This window comes from Leptonychotes weddellii, chromosome 3 (genome assembly GCF_054177405.1).
Source record: "Leptonychotes weddellii isolate Sample4059 chromosome 3, ASM5417740v2, whole genome shotgun sequence".
In the NCBI taxonomy this organism is placed as follows: Eukaryota; Metazoa; Chordata; class Mammalia; order Carnivora; family Phocidae; genus Leptonychotes; species Leptonychotes weddellii.
In genome coordinates, this window is record NC_138371.1 from 151,755,230 (window position 1) to 151,778,974 (window position 23,745).

Sequence of the window (23,745 nt, forward strand, 5' to 3'; positions counted from 1 at the left end):
TGCCTCTCCCCCTGCTCATGCTCTCTCTCTCTCTCTCTCTCTGTATCTCTGTGTCTCAAATGAATAAATAAATCTTAAAAAAAAAAAGTACTAGGAAAGAAAGCAACATGCAAAGTTTTTGAGTCTGTCACAAACAAAAACAGAACGGAGAAGTGGCTCCGTTGCTTACCTGAAGAGGAGAAATTCAATATTATTTCAAAGAACATAAAATTGATACCATATATCTGTATCAGTTTCACACTCCTCAAAATATAATTATTAACATTTAAAAATAACTCTTTGCCTTTCTATATTCACTCAAATTTTAGATGCAGTGTATTTTGTAATGATGAATAAGTAAATTCATTTTATTCAATGACAATGGAGGTTACAGAGATAATAGGGTTTTGATAAAGATTTTTTAGTTGGTTTTCCAACCAGAATAAGAAAGTCATAGGCTATCTCTAGACATTAATGAATAATCAATTATAATTCTTTAAAAGTAGTCTGATTTATCTGCTAGTTCACAGAGTATCAAAACAATTGTTTTCCATATCGATTCACATTGTTTCAATGCAAAGTAGTAGAATAATTCATTGACTAGTGTGAAAAATAATATATTTAATACTGTGGTAGGCTGAATAATGGCCCCCAATCTATAAAAGTAGCAAAACGTTGCATTTCAATAAACTTATGACTCAGCAGTACTGACCAAAAGTTAAAAATCTGTGTGTGTATGTGTGTGTTGGCAGAGTGAAAAAATACCCCAAATTTAAAATATTTAAGGAAAAACAAAATACACTGAAATATTATTGGATTTTGCCACTGCGGTACGTACTGGGGGATACCAGTAAATGAGAAGAAGAACAGGAGTGTAAGAATAGCTCAGAATATGACTTAATATATGACTTACTGTTACACAATGTGCCATAATAGAGATAGAAAATCATTCTTATGGAAGAAGAACTGAATAGCAAATTATTTGATTAGGAAGAAGCAGTCTAGAAAACTCAGAGAAACTGATGCTATTGTAGCTATTATAATGATGTCGGAGAAATAATCTGGGGATTAAATGAAAAAATATATATATGGCAAGTCCTGAGCATCCTTGGTAATGTGATATAATATGAATATAAATTGAGAGAAATGGATCTGTTTTTCTAAGGAAGAAAAAGAGAAGTAATTTGAAGACAGATTGCAAAAAACTATGAACACTACAATAAATAATAGTAAATATAAGGGAAGTGCTGTTCTTTATTTTTATTTGTTTTATTTCTGCATTTCTGGTTATTTAACTGAAGTAAATAAATGAGTAGTTCCTCTTGTGTCATTTAACATATGAACAGTCCTCGCTTGAGATTATAAAATTGATGGTGTGAGCTTAAACCAAGCAAAGCTATTTTAAACTTCAATGGGAAGAATTACAATAGTTCCATGACCTTTAAAAACCTTTATCAAAATATTAAAAACTCTCTTATTGTTTATACACTTAGTTATACATTTACAGGGAATGAAGAAAGACTAAAGCTAATATTTACTTAGAACATGCTATATTAAAATGTTCAAAACACTGACAACTGAAGTGTTTTGTTTCTTTGGAAAAAAAAAAAACCTCCTAAAAGGTAGATTGAATAGTGTTTGTTTCCCCATCTCCATTTATGATGCTTATGATATGGAACAATGAATGCCTTATTGAATTGTCATTCTTCCTTCTAAGTTTGGGTCAGCTTTCGATGTTTTATCTTTTGTGCCTTCAGTGTTATGAAACACCTCCAAGAATTCTATCAACATGAAATTTACTCTCTAGTATTACTTCCTCTGGAATATTTCATCACAACCACCTTCCTCATTTATGCTAAGTTCACCTTTGCTATGTCCTCTGGCTCCATATCTTGAGTCTCCCAGAGGGCAGTACCCACATTCCCATGCTCACCTATCTTCTGATCACACCCAGTTTTATTCCTGAGGGTATCACTTCTCTTTCTTTCCTGCACCATCATCTTTACTGGTCTAATCTCTCTTTTGATTATCCATTTTTGTAAAATGTCCCTGGGAGAAAAGGTGGCGATACAGTTACATGCTTTTCTGTTTTTATGTGAATAGAACAACAGATGTGCAGTGACCAATATCTGACAGAGTCCGAAACAAGTCATGTGACTTGTCACTGATCATGATGTGCATCTATTATTCATGTAACAATTTGTGGATTGAGGAGCTAGCACATGTTTCTACGTTACGTAATTACTCACAGTTGATATACCCAAGTAATTTTAAATTGAACACATTATTAGGAAATTGGTGTTATTTTTAGTAAACTGTAGTAACTAAAATTCAGGCATATCAGAGCCCTGCCTATATGCTAAAATAGCAATAAGATCATTGAAATATTAAATAAATGTAAAGTATAGTAAAATTCAAGGATCAGTACATAATCATTAAAGGTGTGATCTGAAATACAACACAATCTGATTTTATTAAACAAACTGATAGAAAAACAAGAAAATGGGGGCACCTAGGTGGCTTGGTCGGTTAAGCGGCTGCCTTCAGCTCAGGTCATGGTCTCAGGATCCTGGGATTGAGCCCCACATCGAACTCCTTGCTCAGCAGGGACCCTGCTTCTCCCCTGCCTGCAGTCCTCCCCATCCCCCCACTTGTGCACCCTCTCATGCGTGCGCACACACTCGCTCAGTGTCAAATAAATAAATAAAATCTTAAAAACAAAACAAAACGAAACATGAAAATGGTCACCTTGGTATTTACCCAGAAGAATGTTACATTTGAACTCCTAAAGCTGAGAGTGTTAGAATTACCCTGCACCCTTTCTCTCTCTGGACTGGGATGGTTGGCTCATTAGAAACTCTGCTCTATGTATTCTCACTTTGCCCAGAGTACCTTGAACTGACAGCAGAGTTACCCTTTCAGACCACCACTCTGCTTTTTGCTAGTCTCCATGTTGCATCTGAATTTGCCAGGCATTCCTACACACATCTTCAGATTCTATTCTAACCTCATCCATCCCTCCTTCTCTAGCTTATAACTCATCCATGACTCCCCATCACCTGGAGATCCAGAAGACCAAATTCTTGCTTCAACCATCAGCTGGCCCCTGGTTCCCTCTCATCCCCTCCCCCTGTTTGTTCCAGCCCTTTCAAGAGTATGGCTCATTTCCTGGACTTGCCCATCTCCATGCTTTTTGAGGTTTCCTCTCTGTGGAGCACTTTTCCTTTGTGGCCCTCCCCCTACAGCATCCCAGAGCAGGAGGCCAATTCCCTTGTTCCAACCCAGAACTCCTTGATCTTGTGGAGATCAGCACCCATGCCATGTTTGGCCTGATGTCCAGAAACCTAGGAAGATACTGTTGTCCTCAGTTGACTTGGATAGTTCATTCATTTCCCAGTCTGCTGGCCTCCCCCAGTGCTTGGAATTAACACTGGCACTCAATATTTCCATCTTCAGGGAGGGTAGGGCATAAGCAACCCACCTCCACCCCTAGACAAGATGCTACTTCCTCCTACCTCCTCTCCCCCTACAGTGCTGTCCACCCCCATCACCCCCACAGCCCTGTGTCCAGCTCTTCTGGGAGATCCCACAGAAGTGCTGAGAGAGGCTGGCCCATGAGACCCCTCCTGCCAGAGAGCCTCCTGAGATACAGAAGTGATAGGGAAGCTCATGCTAAGAGGCAAAGAATTGCAAGTCCTATGTTTCTTTTTCCCATTAAGCACTGAAAATTTTACCTACAAACCTTACAAATTCATTATAATAACTAGCTGACATCTTCCTCAGCTCCCCCATCAAAACCTTAGCTCCTACTCTCCTAGGTGAAAGAGTTCAGGGAAACCACCCTGCACTTGGTTCATTCAAACACTTGGTAAAGAAAGCCAGCCAACAGAATTATCATACTATTTATTTATTTATACAAACAACACTAGTATAACCTAATTACCATAAGAGTCATGTTTACTTTAGCAACTCAGTTGAGTATGATTCTCCCCCACCCCAATAAAGGGTTGGCTTTATTTCTTCCAAAGAAACTTATCTTAAGCTTCATATTTCAAAGAATATTTAAGTCTCAAACATAAATCTTTAATAGTCTTAAGTTAAAGGTGATATATATTTTCTATTTGGGTATTTGTGATTAAATTATAATTGGAATTGGAAGATTGTAAGCAATGTCAATTGGAAGATGGTAAGCAAGATGTCAACATAAGAAAGAGCAAGCTTTAATTCTCCCCTTTTCCTTTTTACAATATGACAGAAGTGTTCAAGGGAGAATAAAAATAAAAATAAAAGGTGGAAGAGGGGTCTTAATCAGTGTTCAAAACAAAAGCACTGGGGGCTTCCATGGAGGTGGCCTGGTAGTTCACTCTCAGATCGGGGCCTTCCTAAAGCAAGGCCAGTAAGAAGAAAGGAGTCCTGGTGCCCCAGACAAAGGGCAGGGCTGGGACAAGGCAGCTGAGGCGAGGCAGCTGCATAGGGACTCCTAGGGTCAGAACCACAATAAGTCCACTAAAAGAAGAAATATTTTACTGTCAGTTTGGCAGCCAGAACCAGGTCACAACACTCTACTACTGGAGGAAGACCTCACCAGCTGAAGCTGAGTGAAGGCCCCATAATTGCCAAAGACTGCTTCAAAACAAGAAAAACCTGCCTGCAGAAATTTACTTTATTGACCAGATCAAGTCACTGCAACTGGACCAATCCCAGAGATTCGAAATTACCTGCTATGTCACGTGGAGCCCTTGCCCTACCTGTGCCTGAGAACTGGTTGCCTTTGTCAAAGACGGCCCACACCTCAGCCTTCAGAAATTCGTCTCCCACCTGTACTTCCATGGTGTTGGAAATATCAGCAGGGGCTGAGACATATGCAGACATCCAGGATCCCAGGGGCTGTCATGATCTGCTTAGAGTTCGAGGACTGCTGGGGGAAGTTTGTGGATACCTAGGACAGGCTTTTCCAGCCCTGGGACAACATGGAGCACTATAGTAAAAGCATAAAACTAACGGCTCGGGAAGATCCTGATGCCCCTGAATGATTTAGAGAATGACTTTGGAAATCTGAAACTTGGATGACCATCAACACCTCCACCCCATCACTGGTTAGGAAGTGACTTAAGAGGGCTGTTCCTAGAGCATTTCAATGCTCCATAAACTGCTGACTCTTAGGAGAAAGTTGTGAGCGCCACAGGTATACCTGACCCTTGCCCGAGTCCAGAAAACCTTTCTTCCTCCTTCATTCTTTTGCTTTCTTTTTTAAGTGGATATGTTTTTTTTTTTTAAGATTTTATTTATTTTTTTGACAGAGAGCGACATAGCGAGAGCAGGAACACAAGCGGGGGAGTGGGGGAGGGAGAAGCAGGCTTCCTGCAGAGCAGGGAGCCCGATGAGGGGCTCGATCCCAGGACCCTAGGATCATGACCTGAGCCAAAGGCAGACGCTTAATGACTGAGCCACCCGGGCGCCCTGGATATGTATTTTTATAATTGAAAAAATAGAGATAAGTTTTAAGTCTGTAAAAAGAAAAAAAACAAAAGAATTAAGATAAAGCAAATTGTTCAAAATTCATATATGTAATTTTTTAAGATCTATGACAGACGATTGCAAAGTGAAAGGAATCACTAGGTGTGAACTCCCACCCTACAACGGCAAGAAAGTTGTGACACGTTACGTGAGGTAGAAAAAGGAAACTGTGACAGATCTCAAAGCATCAAATAAACTGTAGGGGTGAGGGTCAAAGCTGATGACTGGTCACAAGGCTGAGTGCAATTCCTGACATTTCGTAATGGCTTTTAAATTCAAACGCTGTGGCAGCAATGCTCTAAGGTCAAACGCTGGTGACACAGTCACCCCACCGTAGCTCTCTATTGAGGTGCAGCATCACTTCAACATTGGGGAAAGATTCTGGAATCAGGTAAGTTCCTTGGTTCTCGGGAGGAAAGACTAGAAGAGAAGAAGAGAATGCCAACAATACAAAAAGTGAAAATTATTCCACATGAAGCCACCTTTGCTCAAGATATAACAATACTTAGATTTAGAAGTCTTCAAAATACTCAAGAAAATGTTTTAAGCAGTGAAATTAAAGCATCTGCAAATTTGGTTATGAAAATTAGAATGAAGGACTCACTCACCCGCACAGCTGGGGAAAAAGCAAGCACTGCTCTCTTTTTCAGTGTTTAAAAACTATATACAACTTCCATGAAATATATTCTGGCAATGACATTTTTAGAGTTTAGTCCTAACAATTCAAATGCTGATCATGCTCCTCCTGGAGCTTCAGAGTAAAAGGGCAAAATATTTCTGATGCGAGATGATTCATAGGGGCCTGTTGGAGGTGACTCCCTCATGTTCACCATTTCTATAAAGAGCCACAATGTTTGCAATTTGCTCTACCACACATTTATGCAAAGGTCTAGGGGAAATTGCAACAATTCTACTTGCCATAACAGGATACTAGTTTGCATCACAGAGAGCTCAGATTCCTTCAGGAAGGATGATACTTCTGAGTTTTAGATGTGGATGTCACCATTGATGGCGTGACATGGTTGGACTCAACACCGTCTGTGGCTAAACCTTGGGGATAGAATCAGATTTTGGTTCTTGATTTTTTATATTTGTCAAAACAACCATAAATTTCCTTGTTCTGTATGAAGTAAGCCCTTATATGTTACTGATATTTCCTATGCAAATATCTGTTTATAATGTTCATTGTTAATTAAGTTGAATTAAGTAAAATTATATGAATAAGAAGTCATTTATATTGGATTTTTCTTAAACCCAACTTCTCATTGATGTATTCACCTAAAAATAACAATTGATCAAATTACAATGATAAAAATATGTAGATACATTCCCTGGTTCTATTCTGCCTAGAATAGGTCATTCTACTTTTCAAAAACCATGCCATATGTAACTCCTGTTCTTTCTGTTTTAGGAGCCATCACAAGCAACTGATCAGAGTTTCTCTGACTTAATTTATATTCCCTGAAGACTATCTTCTGGCTGAGATTAAATCAGGTATCCCTTCTGAACAATTATTTCTGTCACCCACCATTTATTATTTCTAAAAACAGGTATATGAATAGGACACCAGTATTAACTAATATAGTTAACTGAGAGAGACAGACTAGAAAGAGAATATTTCATCATTATTTACTGTACCACATATAAAGTGGGTCACATTTAAAAAAATAAAGATCTTTTAGCGTATATTAAAGATTTTATTTATTTATTTGACAGAGAGAGACACAGTGAGAGAGGGAACACAAGCAGGGGGAAGTGGGAGAGGGAGAAGCAGGCTTCCCGCGGAGCAAGGAGCCCGATGTGGGGTTCGATCCCAGGGCCCTGGAATCATGACCTGAGCCGAAGGCAGACGCTTAATAACTGAGCCGCCCAGGAGCCCAGATCTTTTAGCATTATATTAAACTTCTTGCAAAATATCAATAATTACTTTCAAAATCATATTTAAAAATATTCACTATTATTAAAGAAAATACACAATTCTTATAAGTAATATTTCTCATAAAATTTAATAATTTAAACCCAAGCAAAATAAGAGTTAAATAACTGAGAAGATATAAATGGCTCTAATCAGAAGTAGTGGGCAGTAAGGTTGCTAATTCTTTCAACTTATTATTATATTTGTAGTATTTTTCAATCTTTATTATAATGGAATGTTTTGGGGAACTGAAAAAAAACTAACTGTGAGTTTATCTGGAAGAGTAAATAATTAAAAATAAGGTTTATTTTTTTGAAACATAATGAAAGAGGACATTTTGGGTTAAGTAGTAAACTGTATTTAAGACTATAATATTTAGAATACATAGTATGCATTTATGTATAAATAAATTAAATCAAACAAGTGACTCCCAAAAAGTATTAATATGTGTATGTATATATAATTTATAATTTAATGACTATAATAAAATCATTCAAGAGCTTTTGAAAAAAATTAAAAGTAAGAATATTATTGGTGACCTGAAATCAATAGTAGAGAATGAGAGCAGGGTTCAGTAGAGCAAATTTAGTCAGTAAATAAATACACAGAAACATTTGACACTGAATTAAAAAGTAGAAAATACACATAAAATAGCATTTCACCAACCAAAATTACAAAGTTTCAAAAAGATGATTCCAAATATCAATGGTTTCAATGTGTGTTTTAACAGTGAATGTAAATATAGATTAATACAAAAATTGTAATAGATAGACAAATCAGATTCTGCCAAACCCAACCCTCCTGCAGAATGGACTGTAAACTCTGGACAAAATACAAATAAATGATGTTTTGAAGGCACTAAAAAATAAACAAAAATAGGCAGACTCTGGTGACAACATTTGGTACAAATCTGATAAGGTTTGGATATCTCTATTTTCATAGCTTTTACCCTGAGGTTAGGCCCAAGATGCCAACATGAGGGGCAGGTTAAACTCTGACACACACACATGCACACACACACACACACACACACACACACCCCACACGGGTGGGAGGGTGGAGAGAGAGGGACACAGAGACAGAGAAAACTTCTGTCTTTCTCTGTTGAAGAACTAAAAATCAGGATTCAGGGCAACCACAGTCATTGGAACGTTAGTGGAAAATCCTCCAAGTCAGTGGGAATCCTAAAATCTGTATGCAAATTCTGCCCAAATCTTTGGGCTATATCCTGAATCACACATACTTTCATCAATCCAGCTAGACAAAAAAGAGCTGAATAAAGGTTTGAGCAGCCACACAAGAGACAGATTTAGCAATTGATTTCAACCCTGTTGATTGCTTAATAATGGAAACCATAATTTTCAGAAGAGTAATGCCAAATCTAGAGTCTTCACAATATAACATTCACAATATCTAGGATAGAATCAAAATTATTCAATATAACAAAAAAGGAAGACAAATATTACTTTCTCAAAAGAAAAGAATTAACAGAGAATAACCCCAAATGACCAGATGTTAAAATTAGCAAAGATGAATTTTAAGATCGATATCACTACGATGGTCAACAACATAAAAGAAACATATTTCCAGTGATAGAAAAGGTCTACAGGTAAATGATAAAAAAATGAAAATACCAAAACTTAAAGAATACACAAGGAATTTAAAAAAACCCTATTCATTTAAATAATTTTATTTAGCATGGTGTTCCAGGGAACTTGAATAGACCCAGTGACCAGAACAGATCCAGTGAAATTGAAAATAAGTGAACTAAAATTATCTAATCTGAAGAAGATAAAAACAATGACTTAAATGAAATCTAATCTTTGTGAAAGCATGTAAAGAATTCATATATGTGTAATTGAAGTCCCAGGCAAGAGGAGAGTAATAATGGGACAGGAAAAATATTTAAGGAAATGGTGACCAAAATCATCCAAAATTTGATGAAGGATATAAATTTTCAGAATCAAGAAGTTCATCAAAACCTAAGGAGTATGAATAAATGTCAACTATGTCCTGGCACAAAAATTGGAACAATATTTTAATTAAAAACAGAGAAAGATAAAATCTTGAAAACTCAAGGAGAAAATACTATAACACATAGAGGGGAAGACAAATTTATATTGCCATTGAATTTTTATCAAAAACTGTGGAGACAAGGAGATATTGGACTGAACTCCTTAAAGTGCTGAGAGAAAAAAACTGTCAACCCAGAGGTCAATATCCAGCAAAAATATTCTTCAAAGACAAAGTGAAATAAATAATTCTTAGATAAGCACAAGTTTAGAGTTGTTACTAGATTTCCAGGAAGATATTAAGTCTGTGGAAAGAAATGGAGTTCATCAGAAATGAGAGCTATCTGGATAAATATAAAAGACAGCATTTTTTTTCATTTCTTTAAAATAAAAAGGAACATTTAAAATAAAAAGTATAACAGTTTCTTATGGGGTTTCTGATGTATGTAGATATATTACATAAGGTAACTATAATATGAAATATAAATGGGGCTTAGTTAATGGATCCAGAGAGTTACACGATTTTATGTATTTTATGTATTATGTCACAATATTAACTCTAAGCAGGCTGTGAACAATTAAAGATGATTTTTGTAATCCCTATTTGGTCACACACACACACACACACACACACACTCTCACCCCAAATAGCTGTAACATAAAAGCCAATGGATAAAATGGAATGTTAAAGTTATTCAGATCACTTGGAAAACATATAGTAATAAATTTTGACATATTTTCAAATTCTTATTTGTGAACCACCTAGTGATTGCCACTTATATAGTAATTATATAGCAAAACTTCATTTTTACAGAAACACTGATGAAAACACTGACAATGTTTGTTTGACCATATCATTTTATATTTACTCAAGTCTTACATCTTAAAATGGTATATACTTTATTGTGGGGATTATTACTATTTTATTTTACAAATGTCCCTGCAGTTGTAAAGACTGTCTTTTAGTTATTCAGTCCTCTTCTTTTTTCTCTCATAAACATAAACACTCATAAGGCTTCTGATTTTCCTTCAGTGTTCTTTGCAATAATGTTACTGCATTTCTATCTCAAATAGCATTTACCAGTACTACACAGTGTGCTCAAGAGATTGGTTAGGAAAACAGATTATAGCAACCTTCGGGTACTGCAAGGTTAAGTGATTTGACCTTGGTCACAAGAAAGATAAATGACAGTACTAAGAACAGTATCTGGCTAACATAAGGAGCTTATTTTAAATCTATTCTTCAATGTTAGTTTCTAAATCAGAGTTTTTGCTTTACAAAGTAGACGGAAAAAAGCAAAGGAGTAACTTGAATTAAAATTTTCATTAATTCAATTCTGTTGTCTTATATACTTCAATTTTCCAAAATGATATAGTTCTTTTGCATTAATGAAATAAAATGGATTCTGGACAATGTCATTCAACAAGTGTTTATCCAGGTGGATGACTGAGAAACAATTATTTGAGAACCACACTAGATTAAGCCCCTTGATTGAAAGAGTCTGAAAATTTGGTCAAGAAGCAATGCTCAATATTCTCTGGCTCTCAAAAGAAAAGATCAGCTAGCGTAGTATTCCTTATGAGTCTTTTTATTCATTCATTCATTCATTCATTCATTCAGTTATTCATTCTAATGAGATACACTTTAAAAATTTGATTTCTGGAAATGAGCTGAGATGAATACATTTTCAGAATCACAGAGAAGAGACTATCTGCTGGCCTGGAAGTAAGAACAAAATGAGGATAAATTGTGTTGTAGTCACTATTACAAATACTGACTACATTCTTCCTTCAAGGTGTGTTTTCTAGAATCCACATTGTGATCCAGGGCACATTTACCTGGGATAAATCACACTCACCTCCATAGTCTGTCTCAAGGGGTGATTAAAAAAGAGTGATTAATGTCTAAGAAAATTTCAGAAACTTTATTTTTATGTAAACATATTAGAATGTAATCATAAGTAAGGAAACAATTTCTAGACATTTTCTAAATATATAATTTTCATTTTACTCTAATAATGCATCATTGGTCTGTGCTGTTTCACAGTGCATGCTTTATACTTCCCATGACAGAGGCCAAGGGGATCTGTAAATAATTTTACTGTCTTATCCAGAGAATAGAAACATGACCTAGACAGGGCCAGGCAAGGCTTTCCCAAAGCAAGTGAGGCAAAAGGTAAAGGGATGCTTAGGTTTTCACTTGTGCAAACAGTATTAATGATGTCCTGAAGTTAAGGTGGTATGTTGGCCAGGTTGTTTCTGTTTCTTGTTCCTTTATCCTACCTTGTTTCCATGGTTCCTGCCCAATTCACTTGCCTGATTCTCTAACTTATTTTGAGTGTTCCAATAAATTCTATTTCTGCTGAAGATAGCCACAGTGAGCTTTTATGTCTTGCAGTCAAGAACTTTGATGACGACAACAACAACAATAAATCTTTACTATATAAGTAAGTATGGACTTTAGACTTTTCTGTAACATCTGTGGATTTTAAAATGGTGTGTATAGCCTTTATTTTTCCCCAAAACCTTATTACTGTTTCTGAGTCATTCGGGCTAACCTTTATCTGTCAACTTACTTTTTAATTTCTGTTTTGTGAAACAGAGAAGCATACATTTGTTGTTTCCATGATCAACCTTTAAGTAGCCAAGGCCTTTTAGCTTCCTAATGTAGCACAAAATAAGATAGAGATGTGGATATGTATTATTGTGTTAATGCCTTGAGTGCCAGATGGTAAAAAAGAGACACTTTCTGCAAAAGCCAAAGGACTGAATAGTAAGAACTACACAGAAGATAGAGAAAACTCCTCAATTATTTCCGCATTTCTGAATCCCCTTCCAATTTCAGCTTGATTAAAGCACACAGCAACTGTTGCTATCACAGGGGAAAGATTTGTTACTGTGTTGTTTACCATAATATATATATTTTTAAAGTATGCTCCATGGACAGCATGGAGCCCAGTGCAGGGCTTGAACTCACAACCCTGAGATCATGACGTGATCTAGAAAGAGTTCAGATGCTTAACTGACTGAGCCACCCAGGTGCCCCCTGTGATGTTTACCCTTAATTAGAAGAGTTGTATTCTTAGAGATTTCCTCCTAACTTTATCGTGTGAGCTATTTTTTTACTGGTTATATTAAACTCTACATCTTAACTTCAGATATATCATTTGATTCCCTGTCTAACATCCAAAAATCAGAAACAAAAAATTCTTTAAAAAAGAGTTTATAAATTATCAACTATAGTTTGATTAAAAGCACAAGAAAGTGCTGCATGAGAATAGATCTTGTTTATTATGTAATTGCAGGAAGGAGCCTGAGAGTATGAGTAAACAAAACAATTTTGTATCAGTTTACTGTGACAGATTCAAGGACTTGATTAAAAAGCAACTAATTTCAATTTGAAACCAAATTCAACACACATCAGGCAGAAAACAGTCAACATTGTAGAGGTAGGAAAGGAAAACATATCAATGCCATTTTAGAGACAATTTTTCAAGTAATGCCATTGCTTCCTTAGAACTTCCTTATCTACATGTGTTTATTAAGGATGATGCTAAAAATCAAGACAAATATATTACTGATAAAGATGGATGTTTTTGTTACAGGAAGACAATTTGTGGACAAAACAAAAATTGAAAATGGAATCTCTCCTTCATGAATTTCCTCCTAAAATAAAATTCTACATTATTAACAAAGTAGCACATATTTTGGAGGGTTCCTAGTAATAGTGTTTGCTTTAAGTGCAATGCAATATGTATATTCTAGGAGATATTTAACAGAAAGATAATTCTTGTAAACTTGTAATTATACTTCATCTTTATGAAAAATTTGAACTTAAATAATTATTTAAATATTTGTCTATATTTAATGTTTTCTGTATATTTTTAATTGCTTTGATTGTTTTTTAAAATATAAGCTGGAAAGCTGACATATTTGATTATTGAAATAAATTTCCAAAATATTAAATAATCATTAAGTACTATTAATAATTATTAGTGAACAGCATTTGTTATTATGTCAAAAACACATACATGTCTATAATTTATATTGGTTTATTAGCAGAATTATAGATACTATTCATTATTTCTTAATACTTACAAATTAGAATTCTTGTGATAATTTATCCTAAAAATCTCCTAGACTCTATCACTTACCAAAGAAATACCTATAATTGCTTTAAAACTTTTTTTTACTTAAAACTTTGATGAGGAGAGACTACATCATTCCCAACAGTATTGTCTAAATGAAAGTTGCATAATAAAGTTTTGAGGAATGATTAACTTTATAGAAATGTAACTTAAAGTGGAGGTACACATAATTTAAAGGGAATATTAGAATGAATCCCTCATTTAACTCCATCACTCTGATGTCCATCATGGGGATATTTTGGGGAATTAGAGGAAGAATAAATCCTCTTTTCACAAAGACATTACAAGCTAGCAAAGAGGTAAAGTACACACATGAGGTAGTTAAGTAGAAATATAAGGTACACATACTAAAGCTATTTTATGAAGATGATTCTAAATGCACTTGAAAGCCTTGAAGAAAGACACAATGAAGTGTATGAGTCTTGAGATAAACTAAGCTATATTGGGGAAAACTGATATTAAGAGAGGAGGCAGTTTGTTCTAGAGCAAGGTGAAAAAAAAAATCAAGACTAGGGAGCAAACTGCATGTGATTTTCTGTGTTTTCCCCAAAACAAAGAGAATGAGATTTAAGTGCTTTTCAAACAAAGTACGATAGAGGTTTTGAGAGACTCTAAGAACTTTGTACATAGTATATAGATTATTTTTTTTAAGATTTTATTTATTTATTTGACAGAGAGAGACACAGCGAGAGAGGGAACACAAGCAGGGGGAGCAGGAGAGGGAGAAGCAGGCTTCCCGCTGAGCAGGGAGCCCGATGCGGGGCTCGATCCGAGGACCCTGGGATCACGACCTGAGCCAAAGGCAGACGCTTAACGACTGGCACCCCAGTATATAGACTTTCTATGCAGTTATGTTAGAAAGTTGATTAACCCTGATTTTTAGCTGTGTTAATAAGAGGATGATTGAAATAAATTTGAAAAAAGTAAATCTAAATATGTATGTATTGGATCAAAATTAACAGTGTTAAAATGGTTTTATAATGGAGCTAGTGTATTTATAGAAAGTGAGCTTAGAAGAGTTTAAGATCATTGTTTTCTAAATTAAACCCTCAAAAAGCAAGGAGGGGATAATATTATTGTGGCTATAAGTGAAATTAAGGGAATGCTTCATACATTGGCTATAGAAACAATATTTTTGTTTTAATTATAGGAGTCATTTATTTTAATGTGTTCATAAAATAAGTCATATTGTTAAAATTCAAATCACAATAAATAAGTTACCTTAGTAAAAATCACATACAAGTAATTTCAGTGTTTAGTTTGTTTGTTTTATAATCTTGTGATGCTCTGGGGAAAAAAAAAATCTTGGGTATGGATGACTCTGTTTTCCCTTTCTACCTAAAGTAGAAGAAGTGATGTTAGCATTACTGTCCCTGTGGTGACATTATGACATGTCCATTTTATTTTTTAAAGATTTATTTATTTATTTGAGAGAAGTGGAGGAGGGGCAGAGGGAGAGGGATGGTAGAGAATCTCAAGCAGACTCCCTGCTGAGCACAGAGCCCAAGGGGGCTGGATCCCACAACCTGAGATCTTGGCCTGAGCCAAAACCCAGAGTTGGATGCTTAATCGACTGAGCCACACAGGTGCCCCATGAAATGTCCACTTTATTTTTTTTTAAGATTTTATTTATTTATCTGTGTGAGAGAGAGAGAGAGTGAGAGAGAGCACAAGCAGGGGGAGCAGCAGAGGGAGAAGCAGGCTCTCCGCTGAGTAAGGAGCCCGATGTGGGACTCGATACCAGGACCCTGTGATCATGAGCTGAGCTGAAGGCAGACGCTTAACCGCTGAGCCACCCAGGTGCCCTGAAATGTCCACTTTAAAAGAAAAACTTTGAAAGTCAGAATTTTTCTTCAAGAAAAATATGAATAAACGCAAAAAGTCTGTCAAGCAATATTTTGTTAATGTTAAAACCTTAGGTATCTACACCAGTATCAATAATATTAGAAGATGTTTCAAACTGAAGCTGCTGAAGAGGGCACCCATATTTTAATTCTAAATTAATTATCTTGCTTAAAACAAGCAGAATGAAGAAAAAATTGAAGGTAGACATATATTTTTAATAGATTTTAAACTTTAATTTCCTGTAGGAAAAAAGGCAGAATGGATAAATTGTCTTATAGTTCTATACATTTCTTCAGTTAAAGAAATTAGCTTGATAATGACAGATATATAGTATTTTTAAGGGGCATTTACATATTTGGAATCAATTTCAGCTATGGTTTAACTGAAGCTTATTTAAGAAGCTTTCTAGGGAAGGGAGGGATGAACTGTCCATCTCATTATCCAGTGGGTATGAAGTAATATTTGTCAATAATTAATGAGCAGAATTTTGAAGTAGAATGAAGAATTTTTCAGTAACCTTTATAAAGTCCTCAGACATTGACAATCAAATCCTCATTTGGTAACAGCACTGTTAGGTCTCCACAAGAGAAAGATTAGTTAACTGCACACAAGCTCCAACCATGCCACTGTTCATCTCTTACCTATGGATGAGAGATGCTGATGTAAATCAGTCAACAAATGGGTATTTATTAGGTTCTGGTGCTGGAAGCACTTTTCTTTTTTGATATATGGTTTCTAAGATCTCTCTCTCTCTCTCAACATCTCCTTGCACAGTTACTACTATATGGCCAGGGGGCTGACAATTCCTTCATAACCAGACCTTCCTTACAATGAAATTGTGTGACCAGAGGGAAAAACAATCACCACCACCACAAGCCGATAGCAACAAAAATAGCTCTGCCCTAAGACTTATGTAGAAGTTTAATCTAGTTATCGTCCCTGTATTTATCCATTTGTGGGGGGAGTGTATTAGAATTATAAGAGTGTGAGTTTAGAGGAAAAGTTTAAAGAAAACTCTCACTTACTTAGGCTTACCTCTAGCATGAAGAAAAATATTCTGCAAAATTTAAGCTAATCTGGGAAATATATTGTGGCTTGGGAATCATCAACCATTACCAGCATCCTTACAAGGAATGACTTTTATTGTCTATGCTTACATCTTTTACATATATTTTCCTTTAGAATCCAACCTAGCAGTTAGATGCAGTCTCAGTAGCTCACTGTTTGACAATGGTATTGAGGAATTGTGATTCAGCCATCCCAAGGGGACACATGAGACTTGTATTTGTTGTGGCTGCTGGATAGTAAAAGAGTTTAGGAAGACCCAGGGAATTGTTTGGAAAATATTTTCTGGGGACATTATTTTTTCTGTATAAAATAATTGATTTAATAGTGAGGGTTTATAGTATTTTCATTGGATCAAAGCTGTAGTATTATATAACTTTCATTTGAATTTTATTGGACAATATAGCAGTATAAAATTCAGATCAGAAAAACTTATTGATTGACTTCTCTACTGAAATATGGGGTTTTGAGGTTAGATTAAAGATTAATTAATGTCTTGTCATGTTCCACTTAAGAAGCTTCTGGTTATAACAGAGAAGAGATATCATATGAGCTTTCACTGGCCAATGGGTTGATATCATTATTGCTAAATTAATACAAAGGCCTGGATAGAGGTTTCTGAAACTGTAATTATTTGTTCCTGAAAGATATAATAATTCTAGCTAATACTCTCTAGCTAATTATTAACTAACTGCTTATTAGTATTAATGAGATAAAGTATACTTATTTGAGCTCCAGGGGAAATTCTAGGTTGATCTCACTCACTTCCTATGATTTCATCTCCAATATATGGACAAATAAAACTACCAAATTTTAAGGATATTTATTAGACCATAATATAGGCCAGCTTCTCTTTTTTATTCATACTTAGAGTATGTTCTTTTTGAGAATTTTCTCTTTTATTTGTCCATGCTGCTTGCATCAGAAGAGCCTGGGGTGATTCCATCCAGAAGTTGCCCCATCCAATGGCTTAAGCCCTGGAATGAATTACCTTGCTCAAGTTTTTCTCTATCATTGGAGTAGTCCGTTGAAACTGGGCTACAGAGAGGAGGGAAAGAAGCAAAATAAAAGTTCAGTAGTAGTAAAGTCCCCTCTATGTATATGTTTACCTTGTGGTTTTTGTAAGAAGAGGGTACAGAAATGTTGGCAAGAAGAAAGGATTCAGAAATTCATGGTCTAATGTCCGAGGTCACTCTCTGTCTCTATCCTTATCAAATAATAACAACAAAAGCAAATGGCATCCATTCTAGAGATGAGACTTAGTATCTAGAAGAAAAGATTCTCCTATGTTTACTTGGGTCATAAAAGGTAAGTGACTCAAACCAGTTCATATTCGTTTGCATATCTGTTTTCTGGTACACCACTACCTCTTGAAAATATTACCTTAAGCAATGGACTATGTATGTGTTGCAAATATTTTAAATATATCATGAACTTTTACCCACAGATTATTTAAAACAAAAACTCAAAGCAGCATTAATGCACACTATAAAATTAAAACATTAAGGCATTTAAATGCGGGATGATATATCAGCAATTTAACCTGCTACTAATAACAACAGACTAAATGTCATTTTTTATTAAAATATAGATGGCTCGGCTTCTATTTAAAAAAAAAAAATTCTATCGAAGAACAGCCTTCCACTATTTGAGGAAGTCCATTTCTCTCTCTGCAATACTTTGTTTACCACCCAGCAGGCAGCTTTCCTAGAAAGACACATGGAGCCATAAGGCAGTAAAGGAAGGGAAGAAGCAGCAGACAGAAATGGACTTGACAACCTTCTGGGGGAGAGATATCACCATATCACAGTTGGGAGTGCATGCATATGATCTTTCTTTTTTCAAATGAATGAGTCCACAATTTTAATCAGACTGTTAAAGGTTCTTATAATTCTCTCCTATCAACCCACAATAAAGACTAATGACCACTGTTTTAGAGATTTATATAGCTCTCCAAAAATAGTGCTTACTGAGATGTAAAAATATTTTTAAATTGCTTAATTTGTTTTAACTTTTATACTTCTAATTCACAGGATAATTTCTAATTGACTACATATTTGTAAGGAAAATAAACCAAACACAAAAAGCATATTTTTACTTTTTTGAAATATATTTAAAAAATAGTATCAGTCTTTTGTGAGCAGGAAGAGTTAACTAGTATAATTTTAAATGAAGCCTTCTTTGTTTATAGGAAGGGACCTTCAAATATTGATTTGCCATTTATTTATCATGTAACGCAATAGAGAGGCATAAAAGAGTAATTGAAGAATTAAATCTCCACTTCACTTCTAATTTTCCTTCTTTTGAGGTTTGTGCCTGACCTTTATGACTGTCTGACTATAGCTTTCATGGTTTAATCATAAATAATTTGGCAATTCAAAGACAATAACAACAGACATGACGTATTCTAAGCAATAAAATGCATTCAAAGATACCAAGGTTGAAGAGAACATAGTAAGGGGTTGGAGTTTCATCGGCATCTGGTGACAGTGTGGTGAATTAAGGTTGTGCTTACTGAGATATCCTGATGGGTCCAGACACAGCAGATCAGCTGGGATTTTGTTCATTCTTTTTTATTAGGTTTCTTATGATCAACCCGTACACTCTTTGAAATTGTTTTATTGGTTGTACCAGTGTGCTACATATATATCCTGATAAAGGAGAGCAGATTTAAAGGAGACATACCCTAAAAGGGAAGCTTTCCTGCCTGGTGAGTTTAAAACTGGTGCAAACTGGCGTTACATTACTAAGATTATTTTCAGTAATAATTAGAGAACCCAGGAGAAATACCTGCCTTACTTGGATATGTTTACACCAAAGGTAGGATACTGAGACAATTAAAAAAAAAATCATTCCAAGCTTCTCCAGTGCTTTGCAAAACTCCTGCTCAATATATGTTATTGTCTTTTACAATAATATAAAAATTTGCTTGGTATTTATTAATATCACCTCCTACCTTCTCAAAAGAGACCCCATAAAAAGTTGCTTAGTTTCTAAAACTCAGAATCTCCTCTGTTGAATAACTAGTATCATTAAAGCAAACACATGCAACTTACTATGTACAGACATTGTCTTATGTGTTTTGGATGGATTATTTTATACATGTGTGCACCCACTCACACATGCACGAATGAGTCCCTTGAGAAAAGAATTAGTACTACCTTAATTTTCCAAATAAAAGTGAGACACAGAAAGATTAGAGTTAGTAAGTGGCAGAGTTGGTTTAGGAACATAGATCATCATGTGCTAGAGTCTATGCTTTTTTTTTTTTAGATTTTATTTATTTATTTATTTGAGAGAGAGAGAGAGAAACAGCATGAGAGGGGATAGGGTCAGAGGGAGAAGCAGGCTCTCCGCCGAGCTGGGAGCCCGATGCGGGACTCGATCCCAGGACTCCGGGATCATGACCTGAGCCGAAGGCAGTCACTTAACCAACTGAGCCACCCAGGCGCCCCTAGAGTCTATGCTTTTAATCATTATGTTAACATAAGTAATCTTTTGTTACCCTGTATATATATATTTTTGCAACAGCTTTATTGAGCTATAATTGACATACCATACGATTCACTCATTTAAAGTGTACTATTCAGTTTTTTTAAATCATATTCACAGAGTTGTGCAGCCATCATCACAACCAAATTTGGAACATTTTTATCACCCCAGGAAGATATCTTTCCCTCTTTGGTTATCTCCCTCTAAATACCCCTTAGGCAACCACTGATCTGCTTTTGTCTCTATAGAGTTCCCTTTTGTGGACTTTCCTGTGAATGGAATCACATCAGACATGGTCTTTTGTGACTGGTATCTTTCATGTAACATCATATTCTAGAGGTTAATCTGTATGGTATTACGTATCAATACTTCATTCCTTTTTTATGGTCAAATGATATTCCATTATGTGGATGGACCACATTTTGTTCGTCAGTGGATGGACATTTGTTTCCACCTCTTGGCTATTATGAATAATGTTGCTACTAATATTTATGTACTAGTTTTTTTTTAAGATTTTTTATTTATGTATTTGAAAGAGAGATAGAGAGAGAGAGCACAAGTAGGCAGAGCGGCAGGCAGAGGGAGAGGGAGAAGCAGGCTCTCCGCTGAGCAAGGAGCCCAGTGTGGGGCTAGATCCCAGGACCCTGGGATCATGACCTGAGCCGAAGGCAGATGCTTAACCGACTGAGCCACCCAGGTGCCCCAATGTACTAGTTTTTATATGCAGATATATTTAAATGGCCCTTGGGTATATATCTAGGAGTGGAATTGTTGGATGTAGACTGTTGTACAAAGAGGCTGCAGTATTTTACATTTCCACTAGCAGTGGATGAGTGTACTGAATTCTCCATACCTGTGTAACACTTGGTATTATTGGACTTTTTTATTCTTCCATCCTAATGGATACCTAGTGGAATCTCATTGTAGTTTTGATTTGTATTTCTCCATTGACTAATGATGCCAAGCATCTTTATATTATTTACTGACTATTTGTACATATTCTTTTGAGAAATGTCTACTTATATCTTTTGCCCATTTAAAAAAGTTAATAGATGATTAGAGCAGTTTTAGGTTTACAGAAAAAATAGAGCAAAAAGTACAGAAAGTTCACATATATCTCCTCTAAGCCTGCAAATGGTTTTCCCTATTAATATCTTGCATTAATGTGGTATATTTGCTACAATTAAGGAAACAAAATTCATGATTATTGGCTAAAAGTCTATAGTTTCTATTCCATTAATTAATTAATTAATTCCATTAATTTATATGTCTATTCTACTCTAATGCCAAACTGTCGTGCTTACAGTTGCTTTGTAGTAAGTTTGGAAATCAAGAAGAGTGAATTCTCCAACTTCATTCTTCTATATCAAGATTGTTTTGCCTATTTTGTGTCCCTTGAGTTTCAATATTAATTTCTGAATCAGCTCACTAATTTCTTCCAGGAAGCTAGCTGGGATTCTGACAGGGACCCACTGAATCTATAGATTAATTTGGAGAATACTGCTATCTTAACAACATTAAGTCTTCACATCTATGAACATGGATGTCTTTCCATTTATTTTGCTTTTTAAAAATTACTTTCCATCGTGTTTGTAGTTGTCAGAGTATGTTTTGCACTCTTTTTCTAAAATTTTTTCCTAAGTATTTTATTCTTTCTAATCAAATTGTTTCCTTAACTTTATTTTGGTTTGTTCATTGTTATCTTAATATTTTTTTCACTTTAAATTTGCACCTGGAGAAACAATATATTGGTATATATCAAAGCTAATTAATAGATTAATAGATGTCTTGAGTAAGATTTGATAGGTCCTGACATTTTTAGAGATTTAGCTTAAAAGTAGCAAATAAATAATATAAAGGAAAAGAGAATAAATAAGGCAATATATAAAGTATAAATGAGGTATACGTTTTTTTAAAAATATTTTATTTATTTGAGAGAGAGAGAGAGAAGAGTGGGAAGGAACAGAGGGAGAGGGACAAGCAGACTGCACTGAGTGCAGAGCCCATAACCTGAGCTGAAATCAAGAATCCAAGGCTTAGGGGCACCTGGGTAGCACAGTCGGTTGAGTGACCCACTCTTGCTTTGGTTCAGGTCTGATCCCAGAGTCTTGAGATGGAGCCCCATGGCAGGCTCTGCGCTCAGTGGGGAGCCTGCTTGTAGTTTCTCTCTCCCTCTTGCTCTGCCCCTCCCCACTGCTCTCTCTCTCTCTCTTTCTTTTTTTTTTTTTAAGATTTTATTTATTTATTTGAGAGAGAGAATGAGATAGAGTATGAGAGGGGGGAGGGTCAGAAGGAGAAGCAGACTCCCTGCTGAGCAGGGAGCCCGATGCGGGACTCGATCCCGGGACTGCAGGATCATGACCTGAGCCGAAGGCAGTTGCTTAACCAACTGAGCCACCCAGGCGCCCCTCTCTCTCTCTTTCTAAAATAAAAAAAGAAATCTTAGGGGAAAAAAAGAGGCAGATGCTTAACTGACCGAGCCACCCAGGTGCCCCTAATGAGGAACATGTTTTAATGTGAACAGATAACACACTATCATTGTTATAAGGTCATATTTAGGTGTAAAGTGTTTTGAAAGGAGTAAAATAATTTTACTCTTCTTTGAAGAAAGGATTTTCAAACTGATTTTAGAGCACTAAAAAATTATTGTACTCAGCCCTCAGGATTTAGGAGTCCTACTAATTTCAATTTAACTACTTATTCAATTTTCAAGGAAGTATTTTACCTGAAATATTAGGCCTGAAATTTTTAAATACATTTTTGTTTATTGTGTATTAGTAAATCCCAGAACTAATGTATATGCCCATCAGTAGGTGACACATTATTAAATATGCATACAATAATCTGCCTGCTGGCCATTATAAGGAAAAAAGTAGAACAAGTATCTATTGAAATGAAAATACCTCCAAGCTATTAAGTGAAAGTAGCTGATGTGAATAGTCTGTGCATATGTGTGTTTATGTATGTATGTTGTTATCTACAAGTATTATCTGTGCAATGGTATTTGAGGCTATTTTGTTCTCATCATATTTTTTCTCTTCTGATAAATTAATTCATTTAATAAAGCAACAATGAGAATTTCAAGTTTTGCTTAGCGAAAAAAATACTATGTGTATATGCAGAATTTAATACAGATTGAAAGTGAACTGCTGAGATAGAATCTGTCGTAAGATCTCATAACTACTAATGCTTTTCTTCTTTCTGGGAGGATGAAAACCTTGAAAAAATATTTTTTAACTGAGCTATAATAAATATAATCTATATCATATATTTAATTTTTTCTCATTTTATCCTAGGTCATCTATCTATATAACTGATTCAGGTTTAAATCTTTAATATTGTTTATTATATTTGAATATATAGAAATATGTAGATACTGTAACAGTAGAGACTGATGATTTCTGAACTGAAAACACTTGATACAAAGGAATTGATTGGCCCTATTTAAATGTTAATGAGTCAGCCAGAGTTACCTGGATGCTGACAGAAGATGCCAGATTCCTGGATTAAAAACAAAGTAATCATATCCTTGTTGTTGTTCTGGATCCCTAAACTCTAAGTCCCATAGGGCAATAAGGAGGGTAACTGAAGCTGATACATGCAGTGGGATGCACCATTGGAAAGGGTCTCTGAACATAAGAGACCCACTGAGTTATGACAAGCAGGAAGCAAACCAGATCTTTGTGCAAAAAGAGACATTATTATATCTTTCCAAAATCTGAGCTGTATGAACAATCCTAAAAATGGCCCAGGTTAAAAAGCTATTAGGGCC

The 23,745-nt window shown here is 35.4% G+C and overlaps 1 pseudogene; it reads left to right on the forward strand.

Annotated features, from left to right (window-relative positions):
- Nucleotides 1–4,148: 4,148 nt before the first annotated feature.
- Nucleotides 4,149–5,049, forward strand: LOC102744771 (DNA dC->dU-editing enzyme APOBEC-3H-like; annotated as a pseudogene).
- The last annotated feature ends 18,696 nt before the right edge of the window (nt 5,050–23,745 follow it).